Source organism: Parasteatoda tepidariorum, chromosome 1 (assembly GCF_982258835.1).
Source record: "Parasteatoda tepidariorum strain Cologne lab strain chromosome 1, Ptep-v5.0, whole genome shotgun sequence".
Classification (NCBI taxonomy): domain Eukaryota; kingdom Metazoa; phylum Arthropoda; class Arachnida; order Araneae; family Theridiidae; genus Parasteatoda; species Parasteatoda tepidariorum.
This window is the reverse complement of record NC_141755.1, coordinates 130,335,696-130,355,160: the sequence shown is the minus strand read 5'-3', so window position 1 is coordinate 130,355,160 and position 19,465 is coordinate 130,335,696. Positions and strand designations below refer to the sequence as shown.

At 26.4% G+C, this 19,465-nt stretch overlaps 1 pseudogene across 1 annotated transcript in view; it reads left to right on the top strand.

Moving 5' to 3' along the window:
• The first annotated feature begins 3,518 nt into the window (after nt 1-3,518).
• Nucleotides 3,519-19,465, top strand: part of LOC147816957 (ATP-binding cassette sub-family C member 9-like) — a 40,094-nt pseudogene continuing 24,147 nt past the window's right edge. The window contains exons 1-8 of the transcript XR_015431413.1: nt 3,519-3,600; nt 7,137-7,279; nt 9,052-9,195; nt 9,827-9,961; nt 13,878-14,040; nt 16,674-16,714; nt 16,830-16,967; nt 18,134-18,259. The product of XR_015431413.1 is annotated as an ATP-binding cassette sub-family C member 9-like (transcript). The remainder of the gene's footprint in view (nt 3,601-7,136; nt 7,280-9,051; nt 9,196-9,826; nt 9,962-13,877; nt 14,041-16,673; nt 16,715-16,829; nt 16,968-18,133; nt 18,260-19,465) is intronic.

Sequence of the window (19,465 nt, the reverse complement as noted above, 5' to 3'; positions counted from 1 at the left end):
AAACTGCTCTTAGGGGGGGAGGCTTTTTTTCTCATTTAAAATCGTATGTTTAAATTAATGAGTAACTGTAAGCAAGGACTTATATGTTTTACTATGAAAATAACATTAATAGTTTTTTCTATTTAGTATTGTCATATAATAACTAAATGCTGAACTTTAGTGTGATTAGGACATAAAAAAGTGAAATTGCTTACAACAAAAGCATTGAAATAAATGATAATTAATTGAAATTAATTTTATTTGAATAATATCTTTCACTCCTAATTGGTATAGAATAAAATATAAGTATAGAATAATGCTTAATAAAGCTTATCTTTCTTAATTTTTTGTTTTATGACTAAATTTAAACGTGGAATTTATAGTTTTAGTTTTATCTTTTATAATAAATTTACAAATTCAATATAAATGAACAAAACCTGTTTAAAAACTTAGTTTCAATGAGTTTTTATAAATTTTAATTTTATTCCCTGTGATAATTAAGGATTTCTTCTATTTTATCCAGTTTATCCCATTGCATTCTGAATGTACAAAAATAGTGTCTTATCACTGTTAGGATCCAAGGCATGTCATTTATAAAAGTTTAATCCTATTCTAAATTTATAAATTTCAGAAATGTTTCCAGCAAATTTAAAAGGAAATCATCAGGCAGGACTTTTAGCTTTCTACTTTACACTGTAGCATATAAATCAGTATACGACAAAATACATCCTAGTACATTAACATGTTAATTTTATTCATTCAGTTTTTAAAATTACTTACTAATAATTATTTTTTCTACTATGAGACAACATAAATATTAACTGAAGGCAAGTAAACAACTATATTGACATTAGCATGACTCTGACTTTTTTATTTCATTAAAATGAAATGCATTCAATGACCATACTCTTATGAATGGACACAGAGGAACAAAATTACATTAATTTTTATTTGGTATAAAATAACATAATTTATAAGTATTTGAAATATTTGATATATATGAAGTTGTTTAAAAAAAATTTAAATATTTGGACAAGATTTATTACTTGAAATATTTAATTTACAATAATATTAAATATTTGAAATATTTAATTTACAATAGTAGTTAAAAGCATTTACATTAAAAACTATTTACATAATTGAAAAATAACTTCCAATATTCCCTTTCTTGTATGTTTCAAAATTTATCATAACTTCTGAAATTAAAAAAAAAAAAATCAATTAATAAAGAATAGCGTCAAGTGCTTACAGTATAAATTTTTAAATCCTTTGTCATTTATTAATTTTTGTAACATACTAGACCAGCCAGTTGTAACTAAGGTGCTGATTTTCAGTTTTGCTGCGTAAATGTTTCATTTACTACCTTTTACTACCATATATTACCTTTTATATTTTTAACATCTCATTATGTAAACACTTTTTAAATGGTATAGTTACATATTGATCAATTATCCCTTGTTAAAAGTTTAAAATTATGCTATCATTAATTTTACTTAGTATTAAATTCTTCTAGCCTTTTTCTTATTACAGGAATAATAAAAGTACAATCAGTATTGTTGCAAGTAGGGTGTCAGCATTTTAAAATGCATATTTATCAACTAGCTATAAGTTAATAAAATTTCAATCCATATCTGTTAAATACGATACTGCAGATAAGATACTGTAAAATTTTTATTTCAAAATTAGTTCCGTATAAGTTATATTTTCTTACATTATTTAGATTTTGTAATTTTTTCAAGAACATAAATATTTAATAAACATAGAATGAATATTCATCAACTAGCTTAAATAATTAAGTAATTTCAAGCGAGATCTGTATATTGTAAAATTTCTATTTCAAAATTAGTTACTTATAAGTTGTATTTTCCTACATTATTTAGGTTTTATATTTTCTTTCCTAACACAGCAATTAAAATGCATAGTTGGTTACTAAATTTTCTGCACATAAAATAGTCTCAACTTCTTTTTTAAGTGTATTTTTTAAATCGTCTCCTTCCTGTTTTTTAGCAAAAACTCCTGTATTTTACGACTATCTCCTGTTTACCCATATATTCAGTAAGTTTCTGTGTATTTGTTGAAGAAATTTTTACAAAAAATATTTTTCAATAAAATATCTGTTGATGGCAAAAATAAAATTAAAAAATCTTTAATTTATATATTTTTGCTTATTATTTAAAAATATAAGCAAAAGGATTAATAAGCAAAAAAAAAAAAATCTTCTTTAGATTAAGATTTATTTACATATTTTTTACTTAGCATAATGTAAGTGTTTATATTATTTCCAATTTTGAATTTCTCTTTTTGACTTACATGATTATGCATGATGTATCAAAACTTTACTAGTAGTCTAAAAAATGTCACTAGTTCTCAGTTATTTTGTTTCTCCAATGTTGACAGGTATGAGAATGCATTTATTTGTTGGTCTTCTTTATATTTATTTATTAATAATATAAGTCATAATCTAGTCAACTTATATTTCTGTTATTTAGCCTCTTTGCACTTTTGAGCTGGTCAATAATTAAAATTTTTGATGCACAAAACACATTGTAAAGTACAAATAATATTATAATGTGTTGTGTATGAGTCAAATATCTTAAATCTCATCACCATCAAAACAGAAAGGGGGAGGGAGACAAGACAGTTTTCTGAAATGCGTAGCTTTAATGTTTTTATTGTGAATAAAAACATTATTCAGTGCTAATATGCCAGAATTGAGGGTTACTCAATAATATGTTATCTCAGTAATAACGACCTCACTTTTGTATTTTACTTTTAATTAAGAATCACAATTAGGAACATAGCAGTTAGGAACAAGACGATTAGATATAGAAATTTAATAAAACAATGTTAATGTTAGTTTTTACAGTGCTAAGTATAAAACTGAAAGTTCTCTGGAAACATCATGCTTATTTTGCTGCTAACGACCATTGGTAGTCTTAACAGCAATAAGTTTATGTATATATTTCTTACTATGTTTATTTATTTATTCAAAATATTTTTAGGGACGTATAATGTAATGAAAATTTAAATTTTCCTTTATTTAAATACTATTACTTATTTAAATAATATTCTTTATGAAATTTTAGCATAGTGTTTTTAAAAAATGCTTGAAGGTGCTTATTTTTGATTTATGTTTTTTAAAAGCTCTTAAAGGTGCTTTTTCTATTCGGAATTTGAAAAAAGTGTTTAATTCTATCTTTTAGAAAGAGATTTTTTCTTTGTCGTGCCGATTGGGGTTTTAAATTACAAAAAAAGCATTATCTTCGCAATTTTCTCTGCCATATTTATCAGAAACTAGTAATTTTTTCATGTTTGTGTTTTTAAAATATTGAATTTTATTAATTTTATGTTTATAAATTAAGAACTTTAAGCAATAGAAAAAAATTGTTTTTATTATTGGAGAGATCCTAATTATTATTATTTTTATAGTGACTCAAAATATTTTTGAGTGCTTGAAAAGTACTGAAAAGGTGTTTATTTTTTGTTGAAAAATCTGGCTATGCTCTCTAAAATAGAATATTGTTTATGCAGGTTGATGAAATCAAAGCTTTTTATGCTGGGCATGTGTTGGGTGCAGCAATGTTTTTGATAAAAGTAGGATCACAATCAGTAGTCTACACAGTAAGTATTTTTTTCTCAATTATTATCATTGTAAATAATTTATTAGAATATTGTTTCATATATTTATTTTGATTGAGCTTTTGTGTTTTTGAAGTAGGAGAAAAGCTAGGTTTTAAGTATTATTTTATTATTACAATCATTTTTGGAATGTCTGTAATAAATTTAATTTATTCACATTAATTTGCATTTCTGCAACACAATACTTACCCATACTTGTCAGATGTATTTCAGTTTCTTTTTTATACAGTAAAACCTACTAAGTTTGTTATGTTATGTTAAAAAATATTTTTTGATTGCTTAGAAAGTACTTAAAAGCTGCTTATTTTTTGTTGAGATATTTGGCTAAGCACTCTGTTTACTTATAGCTGTATAATATGTGTTCAAAATTTTTTTCGTATATTTAACGCATTAATTAAAACACATTTTACTTTTAGCGGTATTACTATTTCTGTGATTCTCATTTGCATTTGCTTTTTTAAACAGTTTCAGTTTGAATATTGTGAAAAATTCTGTTTAACAAAGATTCAAATTTTTTTAATTCTTTCTAAACTTTTCTTTAATTTGAATCAGGTAGAAAAGCCTATTTGACAAGGATTCTATTTTAGCAGTGTAATTTTTGTTTGTGTCTTACTCATTTTTAATTTAAATGGTTTAGAAAAGCCTAATTTAAAAGGAATTGGTTACAATCGATGTAAAGATAAGATATCCAGTAATGTAAAGATAAGATACACATTGAGTCACAATCACCTGTGTCTCTGGTGTAGAAAAAATAAGAGAATCTTTTGCAGTTTTTTGAAATACAGTTTTATCCAAGGAGTATCTCGAGGATTAAAACTTTTCTAAGAAGACAACAAAAGCAGTTTTTAATTATTAACGGAATGGTAAATAGTTTCAGTAGCTTGGAAATTCTTTTTGCTGATTAATTTCTATTCACTGCAGATTTATTTCTAATGCGTCTGTAGACACACAACTTTATTTAAATTTTCTTTTAATTATATTTATATATATTTTTTTTGTGTAAATTTATATTATTACTAATTTCAATGCAATTGTAATACCTTTCTGTTCCAATGGTTCTAATCCCGTTTGCATGTCTTCTTAAGAAAACTGTTATAAAACTTTTAAATAGTCTTACATTTACTGGGTTTTGGAGATAATTTTATTCTTTCTTAAGAATTATGAGTTTTGTTTATTACTTGAAAAAATGTTATTAAGTTTCTTTTTGATGTTAAACAAATCATGTTTTATTTCTTGATTAGAATGAGACTGGGTTTGTTCCCCATATTAAATTTTTAGTAATACTTACATGTATTTGAACTTTAACATGTCAAATTAACTTCAATCTGGAACTAAGACCTTTATTATTACAGTTAAAGTTGTTTTATCTCAAAATTTCTAAAATTCCTCACATTTACTATTTAAATTCAATGTATTTTCCTTGTGTATCTCGAAATGTTTTCTTTCAAAATCTCTGTTTCTCGATTTCTAATAATCAAGCACAAATGCTCAAACAAATGCTTTTGAGAAACTGAAAACAATGTTTTAAAAAAATTTGGCTATTAGTTAAAAAACAAATTTTTAAAAAAATTAAATAAAGGAGTTTAGTAATATTTAATAATTTAACATTAGTACTTAAAGTATTTTTTTAAATTTTATTAAAATTCTTTACATACTTATTTGTTTTATAATTTGTTAGATAGTCAGTGTCATTTTTAAAGAAATAAATCTTTAGTCAATTTTATTTTCAAAAACGAAAATAATAATAAATAAGTAAAAATATTTTGACATTTATTCAGTACAGAATTTGACCATTAGTTAATACTACTTTATATTATTTTAAATAATTGAATAAAAGAGGGTCTAATGATGTTTCAAAAGCATGTTTTTTTTTCCAACAAATAATTTAAAAAAAAAAAAAAAATTCTGAAGTGAACATTTTTTTGGTTTGTTTTCTACTTTCTTTTTTCTTTTCTTTTTTTTTTTTTTTTTTTTTAAATTTTAATGCATGTATGTAAAATATTTTGTTACAGTATTATTATTTTTAAACCAATAAATCTTAAATCATTTTTAATTTAAGGAAAATGAAATAAATCTTGGGTTTGCTTTTACTTTGACTTCTTTTTTTTTTATTTGAAAAAATTAAGCAATGATATTGATATTATAGTAGAATATGTTTAGAATTAATATTTTCTTTGGTAATAGATTTATTTATTTATTATTATTTTTTTTTTTTGATTGATTTCTCATAGGTTATTTCTGAACATATGCTAAATCGCGATGTCTAACGGACGATGTATAACAATTTAAAATTTCTGACATCAACCAGTCCTTATCATAGTATTTTACAATTAAGCTACAATTTTAATTATTTGGCTACTATTTTTGATAAATTTTTGCTCCTGTTCAGGCAACTATTTTTATAGTTTTAGGCAGCTATTTTCATGCTTGAGGATACTAAAAGCAACTATTTTTGTTCATTTTTTACTGTGGCAACCCTGTTTATAGCTAGTTTGTCCCAATGCTTGATCTAGGGGTTCCTTTGTCTTCTGGGTTGGTTTCAAAATTACAAGGCTACGCAGTTTAGCAGTGATAATTTGTTCAGTGGGCTGTTCAACGCCGGTTATAATAACAATAATAATAATAAAAAAAACTTGTAAAAGTGATCTTAAGGTTGTGCTTAAATGAAAAGCTGAATAATGATTATACAATTCCAGATTTGTTTATGAAAACAATTAAATTTAGTTTAATTTAGTTTGTCTTATGAAATATAAAAGTGAGACTAGGATTTGCTAATAAAATAATAAAAACGTAGTCATACCAAAATAATAATAACAAATTGCCTAATTTAATCTAATTTCCAGCTTTATTTTAACAAGTTTAAATCATAAAAATTACTATGATTTATGTTAGGTGATGAAAGAAAGTATTCACCTAATAAAATTTTTTATAAAATTTAGCATATATGTATGGTAATAGTTACCTGTTTTTTTTATGGCTAAAAGTTAAAAGGTATCAAATGTATACTTACATAATATTATAGTGAAACCAAACATAAATTCGAACTAAATACTTATTGTAATAACAGGGCTGCCAACTGCTACGCGATTTGCAAAATATCATAATGAGTGGTAGAAAAACTAAAGCTTTCAGACTTTTCATAATTTTGATAGCATTTTAAAAGAGTTACCACGGAAGATTTGGAACAAAGTGGCATTTCATATCAGCTTTTTAAATATTAACATGTAGTGGTGTGGATAATAACTTTATATCAAATTTGCAAAACAAAGAATTATACGTTAACACCTAAACTTAACTACCAGGATATGAAATTTTCCCTTAAAGCGTAGAAAGTTGGCAGCCCTATAATAATGTAGTGTACTTAAAGTTATTTTAGGTTATCTGACCACAAGGGTTTCCTTAAACCTAAATGTTTCATTAGTTCATTTAGTATTTTCTCTCTCTAAAGTTTTTAACAAGGATAATTTAAAATTATTAAATTGATTTTTGTATAATTTAAATTGATTTTTCTTTTTCAGCCATATTATCCTACTGCTTCATTCAAAATGGTTTTGTTATGGCTGTAATTGTTCTTATAGCCACTTTCCTACAAAGCACATTATCAAATAATTTTAACCACTTAGCAATAGCAGAAGGAACACACTTAAGGACAGCTTTGCAGGTGAAATACTTTGTTACTCTTTTTTAAACATTTTTACTACTCTTATGTTATTATAGGCAGTTGTATATTCATAAATGTTAACAATAATTTTCAAAATTTTATACCCTATGAGACTTACTACCTTATTATTACTTTAGAATTTCTAAATTGAATGTTGCATTAGAAGCTAAACCTTATTATCAGAATATTTACTTTCAATAATTCTTTTAAATTTTCGATTTAAAAGTCATTTGCAAGAAATTTATATTTAATTAAGATATTTCCCTTATTAATATAGAAATTGAAAAGACATTTTAACTTCATTCTTTAAAATGTAAAGAAAATAATAATTATAAAAATGATGCAGTTTTTGGACATAACACTGCACATGACATTTCAAGTATCAAGATTGTAAACAAATAAATAACAAAAAAAGTTTGTAGTTTCTATTGCTTTGTTTGAAAGTTCCATTGATAAGCAAATTTAAAAGCAAGCGGTTGACTGATCTTATTGGTGACGTGAGCAGGACTTAATTTGCTTTAGAGGTCCTGTTTATACCTCATCCGGTATTTACGTGATAGCTTGTCAGGGGATGCAATGGTTACAATGCGTTTCATAAACAGAGAATTAGCATACATCTGTCTGCAATGTTAGTCACAAGTTGGCTGTCTACATATATTTATTTTAGTGATTTTAATAGTTAAGATTAAGTATTTAGTTGTTAGCATCATTGTGATGTAAATTAGATCACCAAATAAATATGAGTGACCAGTACTCATACGTGTTTTCTTTCACTTAACTGATTCACTTACTTGCATGATGTTTTTACTCTGCATTACTGTTCAACAGTGATTTGATAGTGTGATGTTTGATTAGCATCACTGCTAACTGATATGCTTTTATTAACAATAGGTGCTATCAAGTAAGCCTGCAAAGTATGGAGATGCCACATGATGCAAGGAAATCTATCCATTGCATGTTTATTATTGTTTATGAGTAGCAACCTATAGTTTGTCTATGGTAAGAACTCCCCCCACCACAAAGTCTGAGGCTGTCTGCTGCTATGGAAACATAAATAGTGCACTTTAGGGGTGTAGCTTCTCTTCACTCTAGAGCTAATGCGATAGACCGGAGAAAACGATTCCCTTTCGCTCGCCAACCAGAGCCAAAACCTGTCCTAAACAATTGAGACCTCACCCCTTACTTGAAATAGTTATATCTCATTACAATAGTCAGTGCCGTGGGTCCAGGCGAATGGCTTGGGGAGTTCTTACTTTAGACAAAGTGTACAATTGTTTGTGAGTGATGCAAAGTTTGCTGTCGAACTACTATCTGAATGAATATATGAACCTGTAAATAAGGTTTTTTGTTTCCCTTACTATCTCTTGTGCAATCGTGTGTGAACCAAACGCAAGGCATTTAATAGTCTTTAGGTCTTTTTTTAATGATGTAACCGAGTTGTAACAATTTTTCATCAACATTCTTCTCAATTATGTTCTTTAATTATATTCTCTTCTGGTTAAGCAATTCAATTACTTATGGACATTATTCGAAACAGGTTAATTATTTTTCCTAAAAAAAGCTTATTATTTTTTCTCAAATACTAAATTTTTTTTTTTCATAATCTTTTTCTAAATTATGTTCTGCTGGTATACATTATATTTTAATTTTATATAATTTAGGAAGTTATTATTTAGCACTTCTACATTTTTAATTCATTATTTTAGTGTGTACTGTTAGCTATAGCTTTTAAGCAAATTTGGATTTTACTAATTTCTTTCTCATTCCTTAAGTGTCTTGTTTATAAAAAAGCATTAAAGACAAATTCTGCTACAGGCTTAGATACTGGAGCTCTAGTCAATCATATGTCTGTTGATGCTTTTAACATGTTGATGCTGTTTTCCATGGGCCATTATATATGGGCTGTACCTTTAAAGGTATGTAACTGTAAAGCTATAGCTCTCTCTTTTTTAAAATTTTAATTTAAAAGTATTTTTATATTATTTTTTGGCAAACTTATTTTTTGCTTTTAAAATATATATTTGAATTTTTTTTATTACTTTGTTTATTTTAATTATCTTTCTTGAAGAAAAAAAATAGTTATTAGTATTATAAAGATGTTTTACAACCTTGTGTATAATGTCACCTTTATTTATGTGCCTTTTTTAAGTACATAAGTTGAACCTTTATATACTGTTATTGTTTCCGACAAACTATGATGTTTAACAGAACTTATAGTTGAGTGGCAGCCATTAGGAAAGAAGAAAAAAAAAACAATGATCTTGAACAAATGTTTTTGATTTTAAAACTTATATTTCGATGAATATTAAACAATGTTTTTTCTTCTTCTTTTATCTGATAAACTGGATTTTTGTTGTAATTTATTTAGAAAAATCTAGAATAGTCACCATTAAAATTTTTAATAAATTCATTTGAGGTTTAATGTTTTTTTTTAATAAAATTTTTTTTTTTAACAATTATGTACTTTGTGCAATTTCAATTAATAATCTGTGGTGAAACCTAAAATTTACCTGTTCTAAAAATTGAAAAGCAGAGTTTTTTTTCCAGGTTGTTCTTCTTTTGGTTCTTCTCTACCTCCTACTTGGTTACAGTGCATTGATTGGCGCTGCCACTGTAATTTTTTTAGTTCCTATACAGTATTATATCTGTACATTATTATCTTGGATTCAAAGTAAAGCTTTGGTGAGTGAGTATCTGTTTATAATGTTAATACGCCTTTTTTTAACCTCAGAAACTATTCAACCAATTTAGCTCAAATATTCGAATTTATCACTGTAAATTGTGTAATTTAAAAGTATACAAAACATTTTACATCTTACAATTTAGAATGTTTTTGATTATTATTAAATTTAAGAATAAAAAATATTGCTTTTACTAAAAATAATTTTTCTACTTAACTGTATATGGATAAAAATTTTATTCATGGCTACAAAGATATTTTTATACTTTATATTACAATTATTAACAACAATCAATAAAGATATAGACAAAAGTCTTTAAGCCAAAACTATTCTATTTAGGAAAAGGTAGTTGCTGTTGTAATGATAAGAATTCACACACTTTTCATCTGTTATGTTTCAATGCTTTTCATTACATAATTGATTTTTAAAAAAAATGAGAATTGTTCAGATGTTGCTATTCATAATTTCTGTTTCTGTGAGTAATGTGTAATTAAAGGACTGGTCACAAAGAGCTCATGCTTGTCTTGTTATGGGAGCTATAGTAAATTCTCAGTGGTGTGTAGAAACATTAGCAAAACTCAGAAAAGTGATCAAATGTAAACATTCCGATATACAATCTTGTGAAATCACCATGCTGCTTGACAATACTAGACCTGCCATGCCATTGAAGGAATTTTTGCAAAAATTCAAATGAGAAGGTACATTGGTTTCAAAGGGAATCATGGTGTGCATGTACAGTTGATCTAAATAGTTGGCTATGGTTTTTTATGAGCGTGGAACTGTACAACTATTGTCACAATGGCAAAAGTGCCGAAACACTATAACAAATATTGACAATACTTTTGAGTTTCGATAGATGAATTGCATGAAATAGCCACTGTAATCAAATTACTATGAAAAATAAAAGGTAGCTGGTAAAAATGAAAAGTGATCAAATCTGAACATTTAAATAAGCACTGACCATTCACAGTTAATGAAATAAAGGAATTTCTGCAAGAAATTTAAATGAGCAGTCTTGGGCCAATGATCTTAAAAGTGCCCAAATCTGTCCCTATGTGACTTAAAAATTTTTCATGCATTCAAATAAGTTTTGTGGTGACATAGATCTCAAAAGGAGTCAAGGTGTGCATGTGCAACTGACCTAAACAGTAGTCAACAATTAATTTTATGAGCATGGAATTGTGGGTTTATTGCCATAAAGGTAAATAGGCCTAATCATATAAAAGTAAATGGCGGGATTGCTAAAAAGCTTTTTTTTCTTTTTCCAATCAACTTTTATTCAAAAAAGCTGGTTTATACATACTTTCTAATATTTTATTTTTCAAAATTATTGTACATGTATTTATCTTTCTTTTATTAATGACTATGCTGTAAAATCTGATTAATGTGCATAATGATATTAATTTTGCTTTCTTTTAAAGGTATTTATTCCGTAAATATGTAAAATGTAATTAATGTTAATGAAATTTCTGTTCTATGTTAGCTTCGAAACTCGACATTTTTGTCTTAAAATGTTCTAAACCTATTTCTTTCTTGTTTTAATTCTTCCTAACTGTGCTTAAAATTGATTTAGAATATTTATTTTTTTAAATTGTAAAAATGCTCTATTAAAAAGATAGACTATTAGTAATTTATTATAGTTAATTTTGTATTGTTCATATATTTATGCTGCATTAAATAAGTTGATTTTTAATTGTAGTTTTAAGTAGTTTAAAATTATTCTTTTAAGGCTTCCATGGTTAAAGCTGTTGCTGCAAACTATTTGAAAGTGCAAAGTTGCTGCTCCAAATCGGTCATAACACACAATTACACCAATTTAATTAATCAAAAAAAATTTTTATTGTTACAGTTTTTGAAAAATACAAGTGCTTATAAAAGCTGGCTTTTTAGATTTTAGCCAGCTTTTTTTAGGCAATTTAAACGAAGAAAAATCAGATCCACTTTTTTTGGCTTGGCTAAAATCTAGAATCTCTAAATAAAAGGCTACTGACTCAGCATTAATTGACTTTACCTAATAATTGAGCCTCTTCTAGCTCAGTGTTTGAAGGCACTGAGCTTTTATTGTAAAGGACTGGGGTTCATTCTCTAGTGGCAGATTGAAGCTCACCAAAAATCAGATCCACTTTTTTTGGCTTGGCTAAAATCTAGAATCTCTAAATAAAAGGCTGCTGACTCAGCATTAATTGACTTTACCTAATAATTGAGCCTCTTCTAGCTCAGTGTTTGAAGGCACTGAGATTTTATTGTAAAGGACTGGGGTTTATTTTCTAGTGGCAGATTGAAGCTCACCAAATTGAGATCAATGGGTATCCGTCTGCTTGAGAAGATACTGACCACATTATTACAATGATGTTGTTGATCACAAAATTGTTAAACCTCAACCTTCATGGCCCTCTGACCCACAATGGGTTGTTGTAAGAAGAATTATTTTCAAAATAATTTCTTGGTTAAAAAATACTATTACAGATTGATTAGTGAGAAAAAAAAAAAGCTTCAAGTTAGTATTGCTTTTATAAAAAACTATGGACCAACTAAAACTTTATTTTTTAGCAATTTAAGAAGAGAAATTGATTATTAATTTATTGTTTCTGAAGTTTATTATGATTCCAACTTTTTTTTCTAAATGCTGTGTATTAACTTAATTACTTGCAGTTTAAGTGTTTTAATTTTTCTTCCTTTCTCTTACAGTTTTCATCTGGATAACTTCTATTATTCTGAACCTTTTTCTTACTTCTTCTCTCTCTTGGTATTTTCTTTTTTCTATTTTGTGTGAATATCAATGTGTGTGTGATAACTTTTAAAAATCAGTTAAAATTTGCAATTCTTGTTTTTTTATTGTCATTATGTAATTTTTACTCCTTTGACTTTTTCTTGATTGGGAAAAAATTTGAAAATATTTCTTTCTTTCCTGATTTCTAAAATTAGATAGAATAGATATTTTTTCAATAAATGTTGAAATAGTTTTTTATTTGCTTTGTAATTAAAATGTTATTAAATTTTTAATTATTTGCATTTTATTTATATAGAATATATTTTTACAAAGCACTAAATAAGGATTTCCTGGAGATTAAGATTCTTTTCCTCTTAAAATGCTGTCTAACTTTGACCTTTTCTTGAGTTAAAATTTTTTTCTTCCTTTTCTATAAGAGTTTTTTTTTTTTGCTTTTTTGTGTGATTATTCAATGATTAATAAATGTAAGCTTCAAATCATAACAAATTTAAATAATAAGATGGTAGACAACCAATCTAAAAAATTCTGACGAGAAGTTATTATTAAAAAATGTTTAGAATTGATGTGTCAAGAATGATAAGTCAAGGTTATAAATTTAGCATTTGCATTAGAAAGAACTCTATGAAAGCCTACACTCTCTTTCAGGTTTCGAAATTTACGTTATTGGTCAAGTGGTCCTGTACCTCCGAAATTCAACTCAGACTTCCAAAAAATATTCAGTGGTCCCCTGAACTAGCAAGTAATGTAAAAGAAAGTTGTCTTGATCTCAAAAACATATATCATCATAACTGAGTTTAAAAAAAAATTATTTTTCAACTAAACCAATATTTTGTTATTTTTCAACTAAACTGAACCAACTTTTTAAAAATAAAATCTACTCAAGTCCTGTATAGGGACCAGTGAAAATGTTTATGGACCAGCAATATTTATTAATTATATTCCTGAGGACTAGTCTCTACATTGTCTTAATTTTTACCCTTGTATCTCTGTTGAAATTTTTTAAATTTTATTTTGAAAATTGTTTGTAATAGGCTTATAAATATTGTATTAGTTTTTAAAAATTAACATATTATATTTGACTCTCTAGCTAAATATTTTAAAAAGAACTATTAACTACTGTAGAATAGGTTTAAATGAATAATTATGATATATTTTTAAAAGTTTGTTCTGTATTTATTCTTGAAAGGATGTTTCTGATGAGAGATTGAAAAGAACTACTGAACTACTTCAAGGAATCAAGCTGTTTAAGTTATATGGCTGGGAAACAGTTTATGCTCATTTGGTGCAAAAAATTCGAAATAAGGAACTTAAAATTTTAAGAAGTGATGCAGTTTGTGTGGCATTTAATAGTGAGTATAACAAGTTATTGTTTGCTTGTCAAGGTCACTTCTAAACTACTTATGTTTTGAAATTTTAGTTAACTTACATGGTTGAACCTCGTTTTAAGTTAATGAATGAAAGTTAACAACTAAAATGAGAAGAAGAAAAATTGTTAAATGGAAATTATTTTAGCGAAATTTTCCTTTTAAAATTTAGGAATTCTACTTTTGAAAATTTTTATGTAAATAAATATCGAAGATATTTTATAAGTTATAATGTAATAATTTGAATTTATTCTTTGCAAAATGAATCAAATCAACTTTTCAATTCAGCTTTTAGAGTTATTGGCTACCAATTATTTATTTCTCAAAATGATAACACGAATTATTGATTCCTAAACAAAAGGATAAATGAAAACTTGGGTCAGTCTATTGTTGAATCATATTATAATTTTTTTTTCTTCTGAAGGCAGCATGATTTTTATTTAGGTAATAGCAGGTTTTAACGCATCATGCTATTATGTTGTGCGAATACTGGAAACTTGTTAAGTACCTATCTGGAAACTATGCTAAAAAACAGTTTGATGTAAATATGTAATCTTTTAAAAAAGTGTTTATTATTACTATATTGCCCCTAAGCATTTTGAATGCATTTTAAATTAAAAATATTTCTCCCATATTTTTACCTTTTATGCCTGCTTTGAGATTTCCAAACAATTTAGATTTCTTCATTTTCCCCCCCAAAATTATACCAATTTTAAATGGCTTATAGTTTGCTGTAAATAATTGTGTATAACTTTTTTATCTGCTGTTTTTAAAAGCTTGTTTTTAAAGTCACACTGAATTTTTTATTTGTAATATGTTTAAAAATATTTCACAATTTTTAACTGGTCTTCTTCATGTGATACTCTTTAAATCTCTTTATCTTCTTAAAAAGAATATCTATAATAAATTTTATTGTAATAAGAAGACATTTTTTATAAGCCTATTTTTTTGGGATTCAAATAATATATTGACATTTACTTAATTAATGCTTTTTTGATGAGCTTATCTTACTTTTAATTTTTAATATTTTGAATATTAAAAAAAATTACTGATATTTATACTAAAAAAATAATTCTAAGTTGCTGATTTTTATAACTGAATGTATGGTGGTGTAAGTAGTAGAAGTTGTATTAGATTAAGAGATTTATAAAAAAGTGCATATTAAGCAATTTTAAAACATTTTATTTTAATGTGATATTCTAGAAAATATTGTGTGTTATTGGATTTAATCAGCAACATGGAACTCTTGGAGTCTGTTCGAAATTTCTTCAACTTTTGAGACGTTTATAAATTTAAAGTTAACGGTCGTTTGATGGTTCGGGTGTCATTATTATTTTTTTTAATAATAATTCTGTTATCTATCAGAAAAACAAACTACAAAAGAAAATGTCAAAATCTTATTGAATAATAAAATGCAATTCAAAATTTTTACAAACTTAAGTAACATTCCTACTAAATGTTGTTTGATTGTTCTACTTGAATGTGCCAATCAAATTCTCAATTTTTAAATATATATTTTATACAAATTTTTATTTTGATGAAAAAGTGACAAAAAATATTGTCCCTGCAGTGTATTTTGTATTAGAATGAAAAGTTTGTTTTAAAAAAAATTTTAATTCTACACCTTATCATTTATTTAAAACAAAACCTGAAAAAAAGAATATTTCCAATCTTTTCATAAAATGAAACTGATTAAAATTTTCAATTTATTTTCGAACGTCAATCTCAAAAAAGTTTCAAGCAGGCTCGAAAAGCTCTGTGACAAAGAAGTATTGTTTTGGGGTGTAGAAGTTGCATGAAATAAATAATTTAATTAAATCTATCGATTTAGTAATGGTAGAAAGTTTACTTATTTTGATATAAGCTGGCCAGGTGACTAAAAGATCAGCGTGCCTGACTGCAAACCCAATGGTTGCAGATTCAAATCCTGCTCAGGACATGGAAGTTTCTCTCTGTGTATTGTCCTCTGTGGCCCACTCTTGCAGGGTTGTCACTCCACAAGGAGAACCTGGAAAATACAGGGAATTTAAAAATCACCTAAAATAACAGGGATGCAAGGAATTTTGATTTTTTCTTAACGAACTGGAGAATTTTTTACTTATTTTTGTCTTTTAAAAATTGGTGACCACTCAAAACGTAATCTATGGGATATTTAACCATTATATTTACTATAGCATTATTTAAGTATGTTCAGCTGTTTTTCCAGCAATTAAAACTAATAAATGTAGTTAGCCCAATATAGCTCACACAAGAGTACAGTAATCGTGGTTTCCTCTTAATATATTGTATATAATATGTACAGGGAATTTTTTTCTCCAGATTTGAGTGGCAACCCTGTAAGCAGCATCCTCTGTCTTAGGTTCACAGGTGCCCACTGGGTAACTTTAAATCAGCGACAGTTTTGGCATCTTTTAAAGCGAAGAACAAGAGTTCAGTATCTGATGTTGAAAAAACAAATACAAAAAAACTTTTTCTGTTATCCAAGCATATTTTTAATAGAATTTTTTTGCTCATGTAAACTTTTGAAGGTTTTTTTCTTTAATTTTATATTAATTCTCTTTCTTTTAATAAAAACAATTTCAAAAGTTATTTTTTAACATAAATGTTCTTCATTTCAGCTTTCATCACTCAAACATCATCAATAATTGTGACACTAGTGGTATGCTATATATTAAATCATTAGTTTTATAGTTTCTTTTTAAAATCAAATTCCACCACATTTAATTTTTTAAAATTTAATAAATATATTTTAACAAAATTTCTTTTTATGTTAGGCATTCTCATTATATTCGAAAATTGAGGGAAGTCCACTCATGCCTGCTGATGTTTTCACAGGTCTAGCGCTATTCAATCAACTTATTGTGCCACTCTACATAATACCTTTTGTCATCCCAATGGTTATCAATGCTGTGGTAAGTCTTATTTTTCTGAAATATTTCATAATTAATTTTTTATCTATTTTAAAGAAGATCAAAAAGTTTGTCAAACAATAAATTCTATTGGTATTTGAGAAATTTTGAAGATATTTCCAGTATTTTTAGTATATATTTTTATTTTATTACCAGTATTTGTCGTTTCTTAATTAATAAATGCATGTTTATTATACACTTTTTTTTTCTTTAAGCAGTGCATATTATCACTGCTTAAGAAAAATATTTTTAGTATACATTTTTAATTTATTACCAATATTTGTCTTTTCTTAATTAATAAATGCATGTTTTTTATACACTTTTTTTTCTTTAAGCAATGCATATTATCACTGCTTAAGAAAAAAAGTATTTTTAGTATATGTTTTTATTTTATTGCCAATATTTAACTTTTCTTGATTAATAAATGCATGTTTTTAATACTTTTTTTCTTCAAGCAGTGCATATTATCCTATCTGTCTTTAACTTGAAAATTCTTAATTATATAAAAGTGCTTGTCAGAGAATCATTTTTTTATGTATGTATAAAATATTAAATGAATCTATTTAATTCATTCGGAAATACTTTCTTTAGGGGGATAAATCTTTAGGTTAGCTTGGATCAAAAATTTCCAAAGTACACCATTGATATTTCCCCCTCTCTTTTTTTCTTCATCGGACTTAATTTATAGCATAACTGTTTTTTTTTTACTTTGATTAGTAATGCTCAATAAGGCTTCAGGAAGATTTTCGTATCAATACCTGAGCCAAAAAATTTCTGAATTTCGGCAGCAACCAGTCTTGTCATGTGAAACGTTAGAAGGAAAATCACAGAAGAGAGCCGACTCAAAGGGTATAACTTAATGGCGCTAGGCAAACCGTAGCATATAAACATATATTAAATTCTGGCACGCCTTTTGCTGCCTCAACACTTTTTTGTGCCCCTTAACCAAGATAATTGGTGCAGACATTTATCATTACTTAAATATCCCCAAGGCTCAAGTGTTCTGGATAAACCATATAAGTTTTTTCATATGTTTTATCCATATAAAAAAACTAAAATTTTTAAAGTGAAAATTATCTTTGTTGCGAAAATTTATAACTTTTGAGATAAATCTAAAATAATCAACCCACTCTATTTCATTGGTTAATTTTTTCCCCCTTTGTTTGTAGGTGAGTACAAGACGTACTCTACAATTTCTAGTTCTTCCTGAGGTTGATTTAACACTTCCATGGAGAGATCACTCAGAAGAACCAGATGCAAAAGTTGAATTTGTCCCAGATAGTGGCAGTGTTCTGGCAAGTTTATATGCTTAACTTTTTTTTTTGTGCAAGTCAGTTTTTTTTTTTAACAAATCTGTCCAGTCTAACTAATTTTCATAGAACCAATTCAATATTTTAAAAGACATTAGTTTTTAATTTCCTTTTATTGTGTTCAGGATAATATTTATGCTGCTTTAATGAACTTATTAAAATGCTCTAATGAAAAGACTAGAAGTTAAAAAAAAGTATATTTTACTGAGTGCAATAAACTATGAATATTAATGAAGCTGAATATTTATAGTACTTCAGAACACTTGCATTTGTTACACAGGGTGAGGAGTGAGTCATCTTTCTCACCATTTTTTCAGATTTAGCCAATAACAAAACGCTATTGTATGAAACTTGCTGTTAACTATCATTCATTAATTTATTATTGAATAACACATCTTTCAATCTCTGTTGGCCTTAAAAACCTATTATTCAGAAAATTGATTTTCGAGACTCGTAGAAATCCGAACAATTCTGAATATGTGACATTCCATTGTATATATTAGAGTGGGTCAAAAAAGTCAGAGTTTTAAGTCTTTTGGCAGTAGTGCAGGAAAAGCTATCAAATACCATCATTTGATGTATGACAAAAGTTTGTAACTCTGAATTAATATATTCTGCTTTTGACCAAAGTTTGTAAAAATTTGTCCGAATAATTTTTAAAGTTATAAAAAAAAATAATTTATTTTGTTGGTCAGTTAGTGGTAGCATTTAAAATTTATCATTTCTAAACGAAAATATCTTTAAAAAATTTTGGAATTATAACTAAATATCTTCTCCTTTTTATTTGCTTCAATATTTAAATAGCACTATTTATGTAGCAAAATTGAATCTCTTAAATTAATATCTTCTGTTACCTTAATGGACCATTCAGGTGGCAGAAGATGTATCATAGTTTTAAATTTTTATACAGATATTCTCATTTAAAAGTGGCAACATTTAGATGCTACCTCAAATCAATTACCTAAAATATGTGGTTTTTATAATTTTAACCATTTTTTTATAAAATTTTTACAAATTTTGATCTATTGTGATGGCAAATGGTATTCCAGAATTACAAGATTTTGTATACTTTTTATCTATGGTTGTCAGCTACTTATTAGTACTATCACCAAGATGCTTTCACCTACCCTGATAGTGTGGCCAAATTATTATGACAGTTTTTATGCCAAATGAGCTATTGCGTTCCAGTGA